General features: G+C 40.3%; 1 protein-coding gene across 1 annotated transcript in view; it reads right to left on the reverse strand.

The window, feature by feature from the left end:
* Nucleotides 1-18,987, reverse strand: part of CDK19 (cyclin dependent kinase 19) — a 265,473-nt gene that overhangs the window by 225,260 nt on the left and 21,226 nt on the right. The window lies entirely within an intron of this gene.

Raw genomic sequence — 18,987 nt, forward strand, 5'->3', positions numbered from 1 at the left:
TTTGAGTTAAAAAAGGTTGATCTTAGGGACCTCCCTGGCGGTCCGTTAAGACTGTGCTCCCAGTGCAGGGGGCACAGTTTAGCTCTCTAGTCAGTGAACCAAGATTCCTGAGTGCCACAGAGCACAGCTCTAAAAAGAAAATGTTGATCTTAGAAAAGCAAGATGTTAAAGGTGTGTGCAGTCCTACAATGCCAGATTGTTTTGTAGGAACAGGTAACTTGACTTTGGCAAACACCTGGTGTTAACTGATGAGATTCAGGAGGAAAGACTTTTATTGTCTTAGCCAGATAACGCCACTTCCCAGCTACCCACCTTCAAACTTTACATTTTCATCTGCCTTCTCTTTCTGTTATAATGGAAGAAGTATTAGCCCTTTGAATTCCTAGCCACCCATTTCTGCCTTTAGAGACTAAAGGGGTTCCCTGCAGGCGTGTCCACTGTTGCTCCCCATCAGTTTGTTTTACTTCCCACTTCCGTTTGCTCCTTAGGTTCACTTTGTTAGTCCTTTACAACATGAGAAGTGTCAATTCTTATCCCCAAACTGAACCATCTTCAAACTACTGGTAATCCAATATTTTCCTGAGTGCTCAAACCAGAAACATAGGATGAAACTGAGGCAGTCGTAGAGGTTTGTGATGTAACTCAGATTGGAAGAAAACTACTGGCAGTGTGAAGAGATGTCCAGTATGCTGTTGGAGTAGGACATAGCAGCCTACTCCAGTATTTGTTGCCTGGAGAGTCCCATGGACAGAGGAGCCGGGTGGGCTACAGTCCATGGGGTCACAAAGAGTCAAGACACAACTGAGCAACTGACACACATGTGAGCTAGAAGCCCCCCGAATAGGTTATTTATAATTAAACATCTAAATTGGATGTATACTCAAATTTCTCCTTGAACCACCACACCCTAGCTTGAGTCCTCAATTCTGCTCTGGTACACTGAACTACCTGCTACAAACACCTCATTAGGTAAGATTTACAAAAAGCTGATATATACAAATCTTTACAGTTTTTAAGAATGTATACTCTTGGCCCACAGCCATATCAGGACCAAAGAAAGTTCCCTTATACCACTACCTAAGCAATGAAGCATTACTCTAGGTAGTTTAACTACTATCCAAATTTTTCCACTAAAGAGTAGGGTTCCCTTGCCCCCTCCATCCCAGCTCTGAAACTAAATTGAATCACTTAATGCTTTCATAAATAGAAAGTTTTGAGAGGTTGAACCATGTATTTCTTATTGCCGAGTAGTATTCCACTGTATGAATGTACCACAATTTGTTTAGCTGTTGTGTTAAATGAACATTTTGTTGGTTCTCAGTTGTGAGAAAATATTAATAAAGCTGCTATGAACATTTCCTCATACAAGCATTGTGGCTTCTGAGTGTGTAGTAGTATCTTGTGTTTACTCTACATTTCTCTAATGAGTATGCTCTCTCATATGTCAGCCATTACTGTATTCTGAGAATGAAAATAAGTTTTGTACATTTAAAAATTGGCTCTTTTCATTAATGAGGTATGGAACTATATATTTTGGATACAATTTTTTTCTGTGGTATTTTGTAAGTATTTTCTCCTAGTCTGTCTTCATTTTTCTAATAGTGTCTGGAGTAGTTCTTAAATTTCAGCAGTCATTATCACCTTGTTAAGTGGATCTTCTCTAATAAATTTGCCTTCCTCCACAATGTGATGGTGACATTGTTTTCTTGTAAAAGCTTTATAATTTTTGGCTTTTACATCTTAGGATCCACCTCAATTTTTTCTGTGATACAAGGTAGGGGTCGAGGTTTGTTTTTATCCATATGGTAAATAAATCCAGCACCATTTGTGCTTTTTCCATTGAATTACTTTGGTGCCTTTTATGAATTCTGTATTTCTGTGCAAATATTAAAGTAAGTCTGTTGATTTCTATCTTTTAAAGTCCCGATGGGCACTATGATGGATTAGGATTGGGTTGAATGCATCTGTCATCTTTTTCTCAGAAATGTTTGGTGTAATATTTTGTGTGATTTTGATTGTCATAACTAAGATTTTTTTGATGATAATCTATCAATGGAATTTTTTTTCCAACTGATAACTTACAGATAACAATTAAATTTTTTTGCTTTTGTATCATGAAACCTTGCTAATAAATAAGCTCACTTTTTTAAAATTTATTTTTCATTGAAGGATAATTGCTTTACAGAATTTTGTTGTTTTCTGTCAAACCTCAACATGAATCAGCCATAGGTATACATATATCCCCTCCCTTTTGAAGCTCCCTCCCGTCTCCCTCCCCATCCCACCCCCCTAGGTTGATACAGAGCCCGTTTGAGTTTCCTGAGCCACACAGCAAATTCCCGTTGGCTGTCTATTTTACACATGGTAATGTAAGTGTCCATGTTACTCTCAACATACATCTCACCCTCTCCCCTCTCCCCATGTCTGTAAATCTATTCTCTACGTTGCTCACTGGTTTTGAAAGACTTTTATTTTCTTACCTGTTTACCTGTTAGGACCTCTAATAACATGTTAAGTATGAATGGTAAGAGCAGCTTGTGACTATTGTTGGGAAGACTCTTAGGGAGTGAAATTCAAGGAGTACTGTCAGATCAGGGTGGTGTAAGTGGGCATCTGGGAGTAAGTGCGTCCTTGCATTTTGCTCCCTAGGGGTTTTCCTCGCCTCAGCCTTTGCGTGTGCATGCTAAGTTGCTCAGTTGTGTCCAACTCTTTGTGACCCCGTGGACTAGCCCACTAGCCTCCTCTGCCATGGGATTCTCCAGGCAAGAATACTGGAGTGGGTTGCCAAGCCCTTTTCCGGGGGTCTGCCCAACCCAGGAATCTCACCCACATCTCACGTCTCCTGCTTTGGTAGGTGGGTTTCGTACCATTAAGGCTTGTGCATCCCAATTTTAAGAAGAAAAGAGTAGTCCATCAAGAATGCTGTTGGTTTTATGTAGGTGCCTAGATGGATACCTTTTGAATACCTACTCAAAACTTGGGAATCAGTCATTTCACCTCCTTTATTTACAAAAACAAGAAGGGATGGGGAGGGAGGCGGGAAGGGGTATCGGGATGGGGAACACATGTAGATCCATGGCTGATTCATGTCATTGTATGGCAAAAACCACTACAATATTGTAAAGCAATTAGCCTCCAACTAATAAAAATAAATAAAGAAAAAAAAAGAATTAGTTTCATCAGCATAGGGAATTAATAGGTACAAACTATTAGGTGTAAAATAAGCTATAAAGATACATTGTACAAAGAATATAGCCAGTATTTTACAACTATAAAGGATTATAACCTTTAAAAATTGTGAATCACTACATTGTACACCTACAATTACACAAATACATAATCAACTGTACTAATAAAGATTTTATTCCAGAAAAAAGTAGTAGGGGAGGTTGAACTGAACTCTGGAAGTTAGCTGCCTTCATTAACCCTGTGATGTTCTTCACCCTGGTGCTCCACACATGCTCATGGGATCTCCTACTGATTTCCCCCAACTTAGCCCTCATAATTTTGCAGGGATTAAAAGCCTGGAAAATAAGGAGAAATAAGGAAACCTAATGCAGCCATGAAATTAAAAGACGATTGGTGCTTGGAAGGAAAGTTATGACCAACCTAGACAGCATGTTAAAAAGCAGAGACATTACTTTGCCAACAAAGGTCCGTCTAGTCAAAGCTATGGTTTTTCCAGCAGTCATCTATGGATGTAGAGTTGGGCTATAAAGAACACTGAGCACTGAAGAATTGATGTTTTTGAACTGGGGTGTTGAAGACTTGACAGTCCCTTGGGCTGCAAGAAGGTCCAACCAGTCCATCCGAAAGGAAACCAGTCCTGAATATTCATTGGAAGGACTGATGCTGAAGCTGAAACTCCAATACTTTGGCCACCTGATGGGAGGAACTGACGCATTTGAAAAGACCCTGATGCTGGGAAAGATTGAAGGCAGGTGTAAAGAGAAAATATGTAGATAGATAGCCATATACAAAATCGTTTGCAGGAACAACCTAGATGTCAAAAATTAGGGTCCTGGTTAATCTGCTCATAGTGTCAATACAATTACATTAAAATTCTAAAGGAAATGTGTTCATGATACTAGGTAAAACTGCATGAGTGTTTAGTCAGCTACAAATCCTGTCTATGAATTAAAATTCAGTACACAGTGCTAGATGCTGAGTATATAAAAATAAGTAAGACACAATCGGGCTTCCCAGGTGGCACTAGTGGTAAAGAACCCATCTGCCAATGCAGGTAGATTTTAGAGATGAGGATTTGATCCCTGGGTGGGGAAGATCCCCTGGAGGAGGGAATGGCAACCCACTCCAGTATTCTTGCCTGGAGAATGCCATGGACAAAGGAGCCTGGCAGACTTCAGTCTATAGGGTCACACAGTCAGACACAACTGAAGCAACTTTGCAGGCACACACACAAGACATAATCACTCGCCCTCCTGGGATCTCATTCTCGTAGAGGAAGTAGACATATAAATAGTGATCTGAGAGTGACATGTGCTGCAAAAGCCTCTTACCTGGGGGTAGGGGACAGGTAGGAAAGATTCAATGAAAGAGGTCATCTTTGAGCTAATAGCTGTGGAGATATACTAAATAATAAAAGAATGCAGTATTTTAAGCAGATCTTTTTTCAAACAGATCAAGGTGAATTGCTTGCTCCAGAAATAGTAAGAATCTCCATTCAGGTGAAGGACTGCATAGGGAAAGAAGTGGGGAAAGTGATTAAGATGCTGGAAAGGTTGCCAGTGGATACTTTGGTGCTAAATTTGGATTTCATTTCCCTCTTAGCTTCCCCCTCCACCCAGTGCTAGCTACTGGCAGATCATAGCTGACTCTCCAGAAATTGTTCTCAGCTAAAGATTTCTGTATAATGAGGAAAATTCCTGTATAATGAGGAAATTCCTGTATAATTTCCTGAAGAAACTTGGCTAGGGAGCAAAAAAGAATCCTGGAGGGAGCTTCAAAATGGACTGCAGAAATCCATTTTGGCTGGGGGGGGGAGGGTAAAGACGATGTCAAGAGATGGGTTAGACTCCTGTAAGAGGAAAGGTAAGAAATGTTACAACTAATGCAGTAAAATTACTAAAACAGAAAATACATAAACATGAGACTAAAGAGGTAAAAAGAAGGCAATCTAGTCTTCTGGCTTGCTTTTGCTGACAACTCAGGAGACGGAGGAGGACTGGGGTAGGAGATAACAGGGTTGCTTTTCAATACGTTGAATTTAATTGAGCCAAAAGGTAGATAAAAGAACCCAAATTTGCTATGCTGGGACTGTGAGATTACGGGCACTTTCATAAAGAATAAACTTTTATGCAAACTTCTTCAGTTTACTTACTAATAATTTGAAAGAATTGCTTAACACAGGTAGAACAAACCTGTGAGCTTGTAGGAGACTGGTTAAATGATCATTCATTGAGAGACTTCCCTAGTGGTCCAGTGGTTAAGAATCCGCCTGTCAATGCAGGGAATTGAGCCAATATGGGTTTGAGCCTTGGCCTGGCAAGATCCCACGTGTCACAGGGCAGGTAAGCCAGTGTGACACAACTACTGAAGCCTGTCACCTACAACTAGGGAGTAGCCCCCACCTGCTGCAGCTGGAGAAAGCCTGCACACAGCAATAAAGACCCAGCACAACACAATAATAAATAAAAATTAAAAAAATAATTGTACATTGAAATATGTTGACACTGTCAAAACCCATAGGTCTCTATTGGCATGATAACACTTGTAACATGTTAAGCTAGTAAAGTGATGCTTAAAATTCTCCAAGCCAGGCTTCAGCAATACATGAACCATGAACTTCCAGATGTTCAAGCTGGTTTTAGAAAAGGCAGAGGAACCAGAGATCAAAATGCCAACATCCGCTGGATCATCAAAAAAGCAAGACAGCTCCAAAAAAAAACCACATCTATTTCTGCTTTATTGACTATGCCAAAGCCTTTGATTGTGTGGATCACAACAAACTGTGGAAAATTCTGAAAGAATACCAGACCACCTGACCTGCCTCTTGAGAAATCTGTATGCAGGTCAGGAAGCAACAGTTAGAACTGGACATGGAACAACAGAAGAAAAGAAGTACGTCAAGGCTGTATATTGTCACCCTGCTTATTTAACTTATATGCGGAGTACATCATGAGAAACGCTAGGCTGGAATAAGCACAAGCTGGAATCAAGATTGCCGGGAGAAATATCAATAACCTCAGATATGCAGATGACACCACCCTTATAGCCGAAAGTGAAGAAGAACTAAAGAGCCTCTTGATGAAAGTGAAAAAGGAGAGTGAAAAATTTGACTTAAAATTCAACATTCAAAAAAGGAAGATCATGGCATCTGGTCTGATCACCTCATGGCAAATAGATGGGGAAACAGTGGCTGACTTTATTTTTCTGGGCTCCAAAATCACTGCAGCTGGTGATTGCAGCCATGAAATTAAAAGACGCTTACTCCTTGGAAGGAAAGTTATGACCAACCTAGACAGCATATTAAAAAGCAGAGACATGACTTTGTCAGCAAAGGTCTGTCTAGTTAAGGCTATGGTTTTTCCAGTGGTTACGTATGGATGTGAGAGTTGGACTATAAAGAAAGCTGAGCGCCCAAGAATTGATGCTTTTGAACTGTGGTGTTGGAGAAGACTCTTGAGAGTCCCTTGGACTGCAAGGAGATCCAACCAGTCCATCCTAAAGGAGATCAGTCCTGGGTGTTCACTGGAAGGACTGATGCTGAAGCTGAAACTCCAATCCTTTGGCCACCTCATGCAAAGAGCTGACTCATTGGAAAAGACCCTGATGCTGGGAAAGATTGAGGGCAGGAGGAGAAGGGGACGACAGGGGATGAGATGGTTGGATGGCATCACCAACTCAATGGACATGGGTTTGGGTGGACTCCAGGAGTTGGTGATGGACAGGGAGGCCTGGCGTGCTGCGGTTCATGGGGTCACAGGGTCGGACATGACTGAGCGACTGAACTGAACTGAACTGAAGCAAGAAAAGCAAGTTATAAAACTAGAGTACATAGAGTACCTACTAGAAAAGTTCGTGCTGTTGCTCACTGCTTCCCCGGAGCCACCTATCGTAGTCTATACCACGGGACAGTGGTGTGAATTTAGAAGATAGCTGCCTTTGGGCAGACACAGGCCTGTAGAGACATGCTGGGCTGAGCCTACTACATTTCAGACCAGATGCAGAAATAGAATGGAGGCCAAGGTTCCAATAAGACCAGGCAGGTTCAGACAGTCAAAGAGACAAGGCTGGACTAATGCGGGAACCACCACATCTTTTTCTGTTGGTATCTGGGCTAAAGGGTCATCTAGAGTAGTGTTTGTTAAATTTTTGACATGAAGGACCAGTTTTAATCTCCAATCTGTTATGGATGGATGGCTGTGTAAACTGCTGTAAGTCAATTACTATGAAAATGAATTTTTAAAAAGATACAGCTTGGTTCAAAAAAATTAATTCAGCTGACAAATATATAAAAACTCTTAAAACGCTTGCCCTCAGTTTCTGTCCTTATCTGGTTGCAAAGCAGTAACAGTTTGGAACTGATATGAGTCAGCAGACACTTTGCAGGACTGATAGCGCTCTGTACTTTTTTTTTGGCTGTGCCGGGTCTTCACTGCAGTGTGTGGGCTTCTCATTGCAGTGGCTTCTCTCGTTGCTAAGCACAAGCTCTAAAGTACGCAGGCTTCAGTAGCTGCCACGTGTGGGCTCAGCAGTTGCAGTTCCCGGGCTCTAGAGCACCAGCTTAATAGTTGTGGCTGTTCTGCGGCACGTGGGATCTTCCTGGACCAGAGATCGAACCCATGTCTCCTGAATTGGCAAGCGGATTCTTTACCACTGAGCCCCCAGGGAAGCCTCTCTATGTACTTCAGAATGTAGAAGCTGGGGATCAGGGGAGGGGAGACATGACATGAGGATCATTTCCCTGTCTTTGTGGAAGTCATGCCACTCTGATAAAGAAAACAGGGATCCAAATGCATTTCAGGCAGATGCTACCCTGCAACACAGCTCACTCGTTCATAAGGTTGTTCGTTCAAAGAACATTCGAGTGCTATGACCACCTGTCCTGAGGAGATGAACTCTAATGCTAAGGCAGAATAATTCTCAGTAACTTTTTGAATATTTTATTTATTAGGTATTTATAAAACATTACTAAAATATGTATAAACAGGTATAACAACATTCACTTCCTAGAACAAAAAGCTCTTACAGTTGAAAAGTAGATCATCCCACTTTAAGTAATTATCGTTGTAGAACCTAATTAAAGTGGTTGCTTCACAATGTAACCTCTCTTGCACCTGAAAATTATGACCAATAAGTCACTAATCTAGTAGCTAACTGCTCCATGTTCTGGAAGGAAATTTGATCAGATTCTTTCTTATTAAATTATCAGGTCTTAACATTAGGGATTCTCCTTTTATTTTATTTATTTATTTTTTTACGTTTTTTGCCTATTTTCTTTGAACAGGGCGTTTTTATTTTTTGTTGTTTTTTTTTTTTACGTTTTTGTCTGTTTTTTTTTTGAACAGGGCGTTTTGTTTTTTTTTTTTATGTTTTTATCTGGATTCTCCTTTTAAGAACACTACATTGTCACTCAGTGACACTGTATTTGTGACATACTTGTAGTCATAGGACAAAATGCTATCAAGTGTCAGAGTAGATAAAAGGAAACCTCCTTCATCTGTGTCCAAAAGAATGAGACAGTGGGACTGAAGACCTTCTTTTAAGTGTGTGAATCATCTTGATTGTATTTCTAAAATATCTTTAGCCATGTGGTATAGCCTGAAGGTTCCACTATGTTTTGTCTGCCTCAAAACATCTCCCTTCTGGCCGCCCTGGAACCGTCGTCCAGCAGTTGTCACTATTAGTATCTAACTCTTAAGTCAGCATTTTCACCTAAGCTCCCACTGAAATCAATCCACAAATATTGACTGAACAAAAGCGTTAAGACATAGTAAGAGGGAATGAAAAAAATATAAAACCCTTTGCTCAAAATCTTCCAAGAGTTCCCCATTTCACTCAGTTTCACTCCTTCATCTCTAACCTCATCTACTTTCCCCTTGCACACTCCACTCCACAGATCCTGGCTCTCTGTTGCTCCAGGAACACACCAGGCATGATTCTGTCTCAGGACCTATGCACTGTGCCCTAGAATGCTCTTCTTTTAGTAACCTACATAGCTCACTCTCTTATCACCCAAAGTCAATAAGACCTACTGTGCACATCCTATTTGAAAATTGCAAACAGACCCCAAAGCAGTCCTAATATCACTTAGTCTTTATAAATAGTTTTTTTTTTCCCATTCGATGCTAAGTAATTTATTATGTTATTATTTATTGTCCAGCTGCCCCTATTAGGATGTGAACTTTGAGGGCAGAGATTTTTATCTGTTTTGTTACTTCTCAAGTGTGGAGGCCACCTGTCAAGATGGTCCTCAATTATATTCTCACATTGATAGGGCTGGTTTTAAGCAGCAAATATGACATTGCAGAAATTATAGAGTATCACTTCCAAAGAGAGATCATAAAAAGCATCTTGGAAATAAACTCTCTAGACTCAGTCAAGCTTTAGATGACTGCAGGCCTGATCAACAACATCTTTTCTTCAACCTCATGACTCCCTGACCCAGAAGAAATTAAGCTGCTCCCAGATTTCAGACTTACAAAAGTTGTTTTAAGTTTCTGAATTTTGGGCTATTTAACAGAGTAACAGCTAATGTACCAAGTACCTAGAGCTATATATGTGGCACATAGTAGGCATTTAATAAATATTAGAGGAAGGAAGCAACAAAACTGCCAGAAATGATCCAACTTTCATCAATAATAGCTAGGATTATTGTCATTTAGCAGAAAGTGATGCAGGCTTTGAGGCAAGCAGATATGTAGTAGGTAAATTTTAGGAAGAGAAGCTGAGTTTGAGATGGGGCATGAAGTACTGTTTGGTGAGAGGAATGTTATTCTTCCCCCGAATTCCCTCCCATCTTTTATTGCCAATCATGTCTTACACCTAAGACATTCATTTTGAGCATTAATAAAGTTAATTCTAAAAGTTAATTAAAGTTAATTAATAAAGTCAAAGTTGCCATCTCTGCCACTTTGCCTGTGTAAATTATAAATAAAATATGGTGGGACTTCCCTGGTGGTCCAGTGGCTAAGACTCTGTGCTCCCAATGCAGGGGGCCCAGGTTTGATCCCTGTCAGGGAACTAGATCCCACATGCCGCAACTGAGAACCGGCCAATCAAATAAATAAATATTTTTAAAAAATAAATAAATATGGTATTATAAGCACATAACATTATTTCTTAAGAAGTTAGAGATAAATGTATGCTTCTAGCCAAGATAGAATCTAGTGGCTAACTGTTTCATGCCCTGGAAGGAAATCTGATCAGATTCTTTCTTATTAAATTATCAGGTCTTAACACTGTGGATTCTCCTTTTAAAAAACACTACAAGGGATCTAATTGCTTCTAAGTAACTGCATCTCAGAACAAAGCTCAAAAAATGCTGTCATCCAGTACAACATTACCAGGCATGCAAAGAAGAAGGAAAATACAACCATACTGAGGAGAAAAATCTACCAAAATGAACCCAGAAGTAATTCACATGATTTAATTTTGAAGACATAGCAATAGAAACTATCTAAAATGAAACAAAAACAAAAAAGACTAGGAAAAAAGAGATAGCATCAGTGATCCACAGGACAACTTTCAAAAGGTCAAATGTACATGTATTTGGAGTTCCTGAAGGGCAAAGATATTTGAAGGGAGACAGGCTGTAACCAAAATCTCATAGTCCCAAGAATTTTAATAATCCCAAACACAGGAAACATGAAGAAACAACAAATTGCATAGAATCAGTGATTTTTAAAAAAGGATCTTAAAAACAGCCAAGGGGAAAGAAAAAGAGATACATGGCCTACAGAGGGACAAAGATAAAGACAGGAGCAGATATGTTGTCAGTGCAAGCTGGAAGACAGTGGAGCAACGTTTCCAAAAGATTGAAAGGAAAAATTCTAAACCGAGAATTCTCCACACAGAGAAAATATCTTTCAAAAACCAAATAAAATAAAGACCTTTTGCAGACATACAGCATTATTAATCATTAGGAAAATGCAAACTAAAAATCACAATGAGTTATCAGCTGCTGTGGTTCAGTGGGTAAGTCATGTCTGACTCTTGGCGACCCCGTGGACTGCAGCATGCCAGGCTTCCCTGTCCTTCACTATCTCTCAGAGTTTGCTCAAACGCATGTCCACTGAGTTGGTGATGCCATCAGTACACACCCAAGAGAATGGCCTCAATTTAATAGGCTAAAATTCACCCAAACGTCCATAAACTGATGAGTGGGTTTGTAGTATAAACATACAATGGACTAAACAGGAACAAAGTACAGATACATGCTGCAACATGAATGTCCCTTGAAAACTATAATATGTGTAAGATGCCCATCACAAAAGTCCACATAGTGTACGATTCCATTTACGTAAAATGTCCAGAATAGGCAAATCCACAGAGACAGAAAGTAGATTACCTGTTGCATAGGACTGTTGTTGAGGGCTGGGGAGAGTATTCACTGAAAGGACTGATGTTGACGCTGAAACTCCAATACTTTGGCCACATGACGCGAAGAACTGACTCATTTGAAAAAACCCTGATGCTGGGAAAGATTGAAGGCGGGAGGAGAAGGGGATGACAGAGGATGAGATGGTTGGATGGCATCACCGACTCAATGGACATGAGTTTGAGTAAACTCTGGAAGTTGGTGATGGACAGGGAGTCCTGGCGTGCTGCAGTCCGTGGGGTCACAGAGTCGGACACAACTGAGTGACTGAACTGAACTGAAGGAGTGACCTCATTGTGATACAGAGGTTTCTTCTGGGGGCGATGAAAATGTTCTAAAATTGACTGTATTGATAGATGCACATCTCTGTAAACACACTAAAGACAATGTAATTGTATACTTTAAATAAATGAGTGAATTATATGATATGTAAATTTTATCTCCAAACTGATTTTTATAAAAGGCTGGAGCATTGGAAAGAATGTGTAGCCACTAGAACTCCTATACATTGCTAGTGGATACAACTACTTTGAAAAAGTTTGTCAGTTACTTAAAAAGTTGAGAATATATCTACCATATGAATCAGCCATTCCATTCTTATATATTTATACAAGAGAAGTGAAAGGATATATTCATACAAAGACTTGTACATGAACATTTATAGTAGCTTTATTCATAATAGTCAAAATCTGGAAACAACCCAAATGTCCAGCAACAGATAAATGGACAAATTCACAAAATGGAATACTACTCAGCAATGAAAAGAGACCAATGTGAGGGTCGTGGATGGGAGGTTGGTTAGGTTATAGGAAGGCAAAATGAGAACCTTGCAAGGATAAAACTACTCTGTATTTTAAGGTGGGTGGTGGCTACATGAACCCACTTGTGATAAGACTGTATAGAACTGCGGGGGGGATTAAATTGGGAGTTTGGGATTAACATATACACACTACTACATATAAAATAGATACTCAATGAGGACCAACCGTATAACACAGGGACTCTACTCAGTATTCTGTAATAACCTATATGGGAGAAGAATTTGAGAAAAAGAAGGTATATATGTATAACTGAATCATTTTGCTGTGCATCTGAAACTAACACAACATTGGGAATTCAACAAGTACATCACTCTTAAATTTTAAAAAAGCTGTATAGAACTACATGTATACACTCAAAAGACTATAAGACTAGTGTGTGTGCGCTCAGTCACTCAGGTGTGTCCAGCTTCTTGCGATCCTTTGGACTGTAACCTGCCAGTAGACGTAGGTACCAATGCCAATATCGTGGTTGCCATATTGGATTACAGCTTTATAAGATGTTACCATTGGGGGGAATCCATGTACAGAGCATACAATATCTTGCTGTAATGTTTCTTACAACTGTGTGGACCTATAATCTCAAATACTTAAATGAAAAAAATACCTTGGTACTTACAACATAGATAAATCTCTAAAGAATTATGCTGAGTATACAAAGAAGACAAAAAAAGAGTATATACTGTATGATTCCATTCATATAAAATTCTAGAAAATACAAAGAGATAGAAAGCAGAAGAGTGATTGCCCAGGGGGGAGAGAGGGTCTGGAGTGATAGGAGGAAGGGCTTATAAAAAGGCAGCAGGAAATATTTAGTATGTGCTGCCGAAGCGAGCACAACAGCAGGAAATATTTAGAAGTGGTGGATAAATTCATTATCTTGATTGTGGTGATAGCTGTACCCATATCAAAATATGAGCAATTTTTTTTGATGAGCGATTTTTGTATGTCAATTATACTTCAATGAATTTGTTTTAAAACCCTGAAAGTTAAAATATCCACAACAAAACTAAATTTTCTAATCATGGTCTTAGTGAAAGTAAAAGTCGCTCAGTTGTGTCTGACTCTTTGCAACCCCATGGACTATACAGTCCATGGACTTCTCCAGGCCAGAATACTGAAGTGGGTAGCCTTTCCCTTCTCCAGGAGATCTTCCCAACCCTGGGATCCAGCCCAGGTCTCCCACATTGCAGGCGGATTCTTTACCAACTGAGCCACCAGGGAAGCCCAAAAGGAGATTGTTGAAGCTGAGTTATGCTTAGTCATTCAGTGGTGTCTGACTCTTTGTGACCCCATGGACTGTAGCCTGCCAGGCTCCTCTGTCCATGGGGATTCTCCAGGCAAGAATACTTGAGTGGGTTGCCATGCCCTTCTCCAGGGGATCGCCCCAACCCAGGGATCAAACCCAGATCTCCTGCATTGCAGGTGGATTCTTTATCCTCTGAGCCACCAGAGAAGCCCAAGAATACTGGAGTGGATAGCTCATCCCTTCTCCAGGGGATCTTCCCGACCCAGGAATGGAACTGGGGTCTCCTGCAGTTGCAGGTGGATTCTTTACCACCTACTGAACTACTAGGGAAGCACAATCTAATCATGGCTTCACCAGATCAGGCCATCCTACTTCTGTGAAAGACTAAAGGGTTTCATGATCCAAACTGTTTGGGACTGAGTAGATCAATTCAGATTTAATGCTGTCATGTCAGGGTTAGTTCTACAAGAAAGCGCAAACCCCCTGAAGCCTATGGGTGGAGGCTAGCCACCAGTTGAACCTGTTTCAACAGTGTGTTTATTGTATCAAGTGAAACTGCCTCAGGCGTTTTTTAAAAACTTATCAAGAGAATTCTGATAGCTGAGAAGTTTTCTGCACATTAGCCAAAGGCCCAAATACTTCAGTTCCCTAATTTTCACAAACACCAATGTTTTTGCTGGTTCACCTGGACCCAATGTGCACACACACACTTTTTCTTTGGATGCTAAGTTTGGTAATGTTACAACTTGGAGAAAGCACAATAGTATAGAAAACAAGTTTAAAATTTGTGTGACCTTTGTGTATAAAACCTCTCTTCCTAGGTTTCTGATTACTATTTTTTAAAGCTCAATTTTTAAACTAATACTTGTATATGCATAATATATTCAATATCTGAATCATAAAAATGCAAATGATACAAAAGGGTAGAGTGAAAAGCTACCCTAGCTACTATTCCCCACCTGTCCAATTCCCCTCCCCAGGAGCATCCAGTTTTGCTAGTTCTTCCTATGAAATGCCAGAAAGGGTATGCATACATGGGCAAGTACACAAACACAGACACACACATAGACATATATGTCTTATTCCAGTTTTTTAAAAATATTCACAACTTTCGAGTCAATAACACGTGATGTGTTGTAAAAATCCAGTAGGAATAACACTGGTTTCTCTTCTACTCAGGCCCCTGCGTCCATGTTGTTCCTCTCCCAAACAACTAGTGTCATCAGCTCATTGTGTTCCTTCTAGACTTAGTCTATACATATACAGCTGTTATATATATTTACTAATAACACAGTCTTGCTTCATAAATGCAGGGACTTCAAGTATTTGAGTCATTCTTCCCGTGCCAGCATGTAACAGTTTCTGGCACGTAGTAAGTGCTCAAGAAATATTTTTGGATTGAAATCATATAGATAGACCCAAACATCTTTACCGTCCTAATTGCTCTCTTCTGCATAGTCAAATATATCTACCAAGTCTGATTGGATCTCTCTTTTAAAAAAAAAATATTAACTATTTTTTTGGTCACACCACACAGCATGTGGATTCTTAATTCCCTAACCAGGGATGGACCCCACATACCCTACATTGGAAGTGCTGAGTCTTAACCACTAGATCGGCAGGGAAGTTCCCCTGATTGATTCTCCAATGGGAATGTTTCTCAGTTTCATCCCTTTCTCACTTTTTCTGTGATCACAGTCCATGCTCAGAGTCTAGTCACTATATGCCTTGGACTATTACAACCTCTTAGGAATCTCCAAGCTCTCTGTCAAGTCTGTAAACAGTTCTGTGGAAAGAGAGGCCACATCACATAGTGGATGGGAACACCACTTTTAGAGTTAGACAGCCCAAGTGCACATTCTAAATCTGCTATTGAGAAGCACTTTCACAGATCTTTGCCTCCGTTTCCTTGCCTGTACAATAGAAATGTCAGTGTCTCCTTGATAGGGATGCTGTAAGATAAAATGGGCAAACATATAAAGCGCTTACATATATGAATCTGGCATATAGTAAGCGTTCAATAAATGTTAGCTATTATTATTAGTATAGCACAATTCACCTTCCTCAAGCGCTGCTTTGATTGGTTTTTTTGTTTGTTTGTTTGTTTTTCGCCCATGCGGCAAGGCATGTGAGATCTTACTTCCCTGATCAGGGATGGAACCTGCGCCCCCTTCAGTGGAAGCAGAGTCTTAACCCCTGGACCACCAGGGTAGTCCCTAAGCGCTGCTTTGAATACATCATAAATCTGTCTGCAGCTCCTCATAGACACTGTCCACTATTTACACTAAGCCTCCCGGCCCCTTTTCAGTTGACCTCTTCCTCCTCCTGCTACCAGTCTCTTAACCTGCTGTGGAGTGGGAAAGCCACTCTAGTGACCCGATCAGCTAACTATACTACACAGATGTCATCCCACTTACCCGAAAGCTTCACATAGCACCATCCCTCCTTCCTGGGACCTGTTCTCATGTCGCCTTTCCTTCCTTCCTTCCAGCCTCCCTCCCTTCCTTCCTCTCCCCTCTTCCTGCCTCTCTCCTTCCATCAGACCTTCTTCTTGTTTTGACTGCGTTGGGTCATCGTTGTGCACAGGCTCTTTAGATATGGCATGGGGGCTTAGTTGCCCAGCGGTATATGGGATCTTAGTTCCCTGACCAGGGATCGAACTTGCGTCCCCCGCATTGGAAGGTGGATTCAGGGAAGTCCCCATCAGGCCTTCTTTGACTACTTTTGGCTCTGAGTATAGAGATACAATTGTTCATATATGACGCATTATATTTGTATTTATATATTATACATTCTTACATATTTTCAATTGTGTGTATCCAGAGCACACTATTAGATAATAACAACCTGCAGTGTTTATTAATATCTATTCTTTTGTTACACTTTGTACAGTATGTTCAAAATTAACTCATGGAAATATATTTTGACTTTCATTTTTTTTTAAACATTTGATCTTCCTTCAAATCCCTTGGCTTTCAGAAAAACTAAGACAATAAGATCTAGAGAAGGCTACTGTTGGGTGCAAGCTGAGCCAGGCTGCAGAGGTCTGGCAGGAAGGCCTGTATGGAGCAACACAGAAGCAAAGTTTTCACTCTCAAAGCACTGGCCTCCTGGAAAACATGTAAGTGAAGTATTTGGAGTTTGCTACAAGAAACTGATCTGAACCCTTAAGAGTAAACCACTTATTATTGATCTTTATGTTCACCAAGATCATCATCAAATGTTTATTTAGTACCTATACTGTGAAGGCACCAAGGCTACAGGATACAAGGAAACACTGAACTCTTCTTTCCTGTGATAAACTGAAAATTTAATGTGATAGAGACCCAATATGTTCGGCCACCTAAGAGGGACAAAAAAATAAGAAGCTTGGGACTTCCCTGGTGGCACAGTGGATAAGAACCTGCCTGCCAGTGCAGGGGGCATGGGTTTGCTCCCTGATCTGGGAAGGTTCCACATGTCGCAGAGCAACTGAGCCCATGGTTCACAGCTCCTGAGCCCGTGCTCTGGAGCCCTGGAGCCGCAACTACTGAGCTCACATGCTGCAACTAATGAAGCCCACGCGCCTAAAGCCTGTGCTATGCAACAAGAGAAGCCAGTGCAATGAGAAGCCCGTGCACCACAGCGAAGAGAAGTTCCTGCTTGCCACAACTAGAGAAAGCCTGTGAAGAGCAATGAAGACCCAGCGTAGTCAAAAATAAAGATAAATAAAATTATATATCAGAGAAGGCAACGGCACCGCACTCCAATACTCTTGCCTGGAAAATCCCATGGACGGAGGAGCCTGGAAGGCTGCGGTCCATGGGGTCGCTGAGGGTCAGACATGACTGAGCAACTTCACTTTCCCTTTTCACTTTCATGCATTGGAGAAGGAAATGGCAACCCACTCCAGTGTTCTTGCCTGGAGAATCCCAGGAATGGGGGAGCATGGTGGACTGCTGTCTACGGGGTCACACAGAGTCGGACACGACTGAAGTGACTTAGCAGAGAAAATTATATATATATAAAAGAAGCCATCATCAAAGGCTGTAACAACCAATTAGTGCTTCATGGAGAAGGCTGAACCTGATCTGACTCTGAAGAAAGCGTCAAATGTTTCATGAACATAAGAAAAAGCAAATATTTTAGGTGATAGATACCATATGAGTATTCTTTAATGTGAACTGCCATGTAAGAGTTCAGTTTCATTATTATTCCCTAGACAAAGAGATCATTCCAGTGGCATCTACTGAATAGCTACTATCTGCAAAGCACTCGGCAAGGTAGAGTGGGATACAGACTTGCATGGGGTGTGAGCCCTGACCCGTGAGAGGTTACAAAATAATGGATAGCACCAACATAGAAACACTGGATGAACAGCTTGCAGAACAGAGGAAGCTCAGAAAGCTGGAACTCCACACTGAAGCAAAAAGTTCCCAACTGCCACACTGCTGGACAGTCCATTTCCAGAACATAGTAAACCCCTGTAAGGGCAAACTCTGGCAAAAATGCATATCTATTGTGGCTGACATCAGGTGAGTAACAGAGTGTCTGGTACAGAGCTATAGAAGCCCACGCATTTGCATCACTGAATGGTGAGACTATGTATTTTTCTATCTTATCATTATTTTCATAGGAACTGATTTTTGTCCATTCCTTGTCTCAGTCAAGAGACCTTTCTATTCCTGAAAAAGCATTAAGCAAGCTGTGTGGAAAGGATCCTAGTATTACCTGATGCATTTTTCTCATTTTATAAACGAGACAGCTGATGTCTGTTACAGAACTTGCTTAAAGGTCATGGCTTTTACTTTCATTCATTTCTTTAATGATAATGGCACTTATAGTTAAGTTTTGTTATAATTTGCCATTTTTAGACATTTCTTTTTTTTTTTTTTTTTTTTTAGACATTTCTTAAACTCTGTCTCATGACTAATCCAGGATGTGACACTGGTGACGGAAAGTTAGACTAATATAATTAAGTGCTCTGGGAAGTTTTGGTTGTCCATCCCCATGTCCCCATTAGTGGTGTGCCACTTTCTTTCCATTACAGTTAAAAAAGAACATGTGTTACTTCTCCAAAGTAACACAATAGTAATGCATAAGAAATTTAAAATTATTTTTTATTAGTACATATTTTTCCCAACTTCAACTTTAAACAACACCCCAAAAATAAAAAAGAGTGGAGATATATATATATATCAGATTCACTTTACTGTACACGCGAATCTAACACAACTTTGCAAATCGACTATACTCCAATAAAATTTTTTTTCAACAAATAAATGAATCTGGTCATATACTTTTGAACAGAAATATATGTGTTCATATATATGAATTAATTTTCTACAATGTGTACTGTTTTTTCCTTGACACCGAAG

Source organism: Cervus canadensis, chromosome 20 (genome assembly GCF_019320065.1).
Source record: "Cervus canadensis isolate Bull #8, Minnesota chromosome 20, ASM1932006v1, whole genome shotgun sequence".
NCBI lineage: Eukaryota > Metazoa > Chordata > Mammalia > Artiodactyla > Cervidae > Cervus > Cervus canadensis.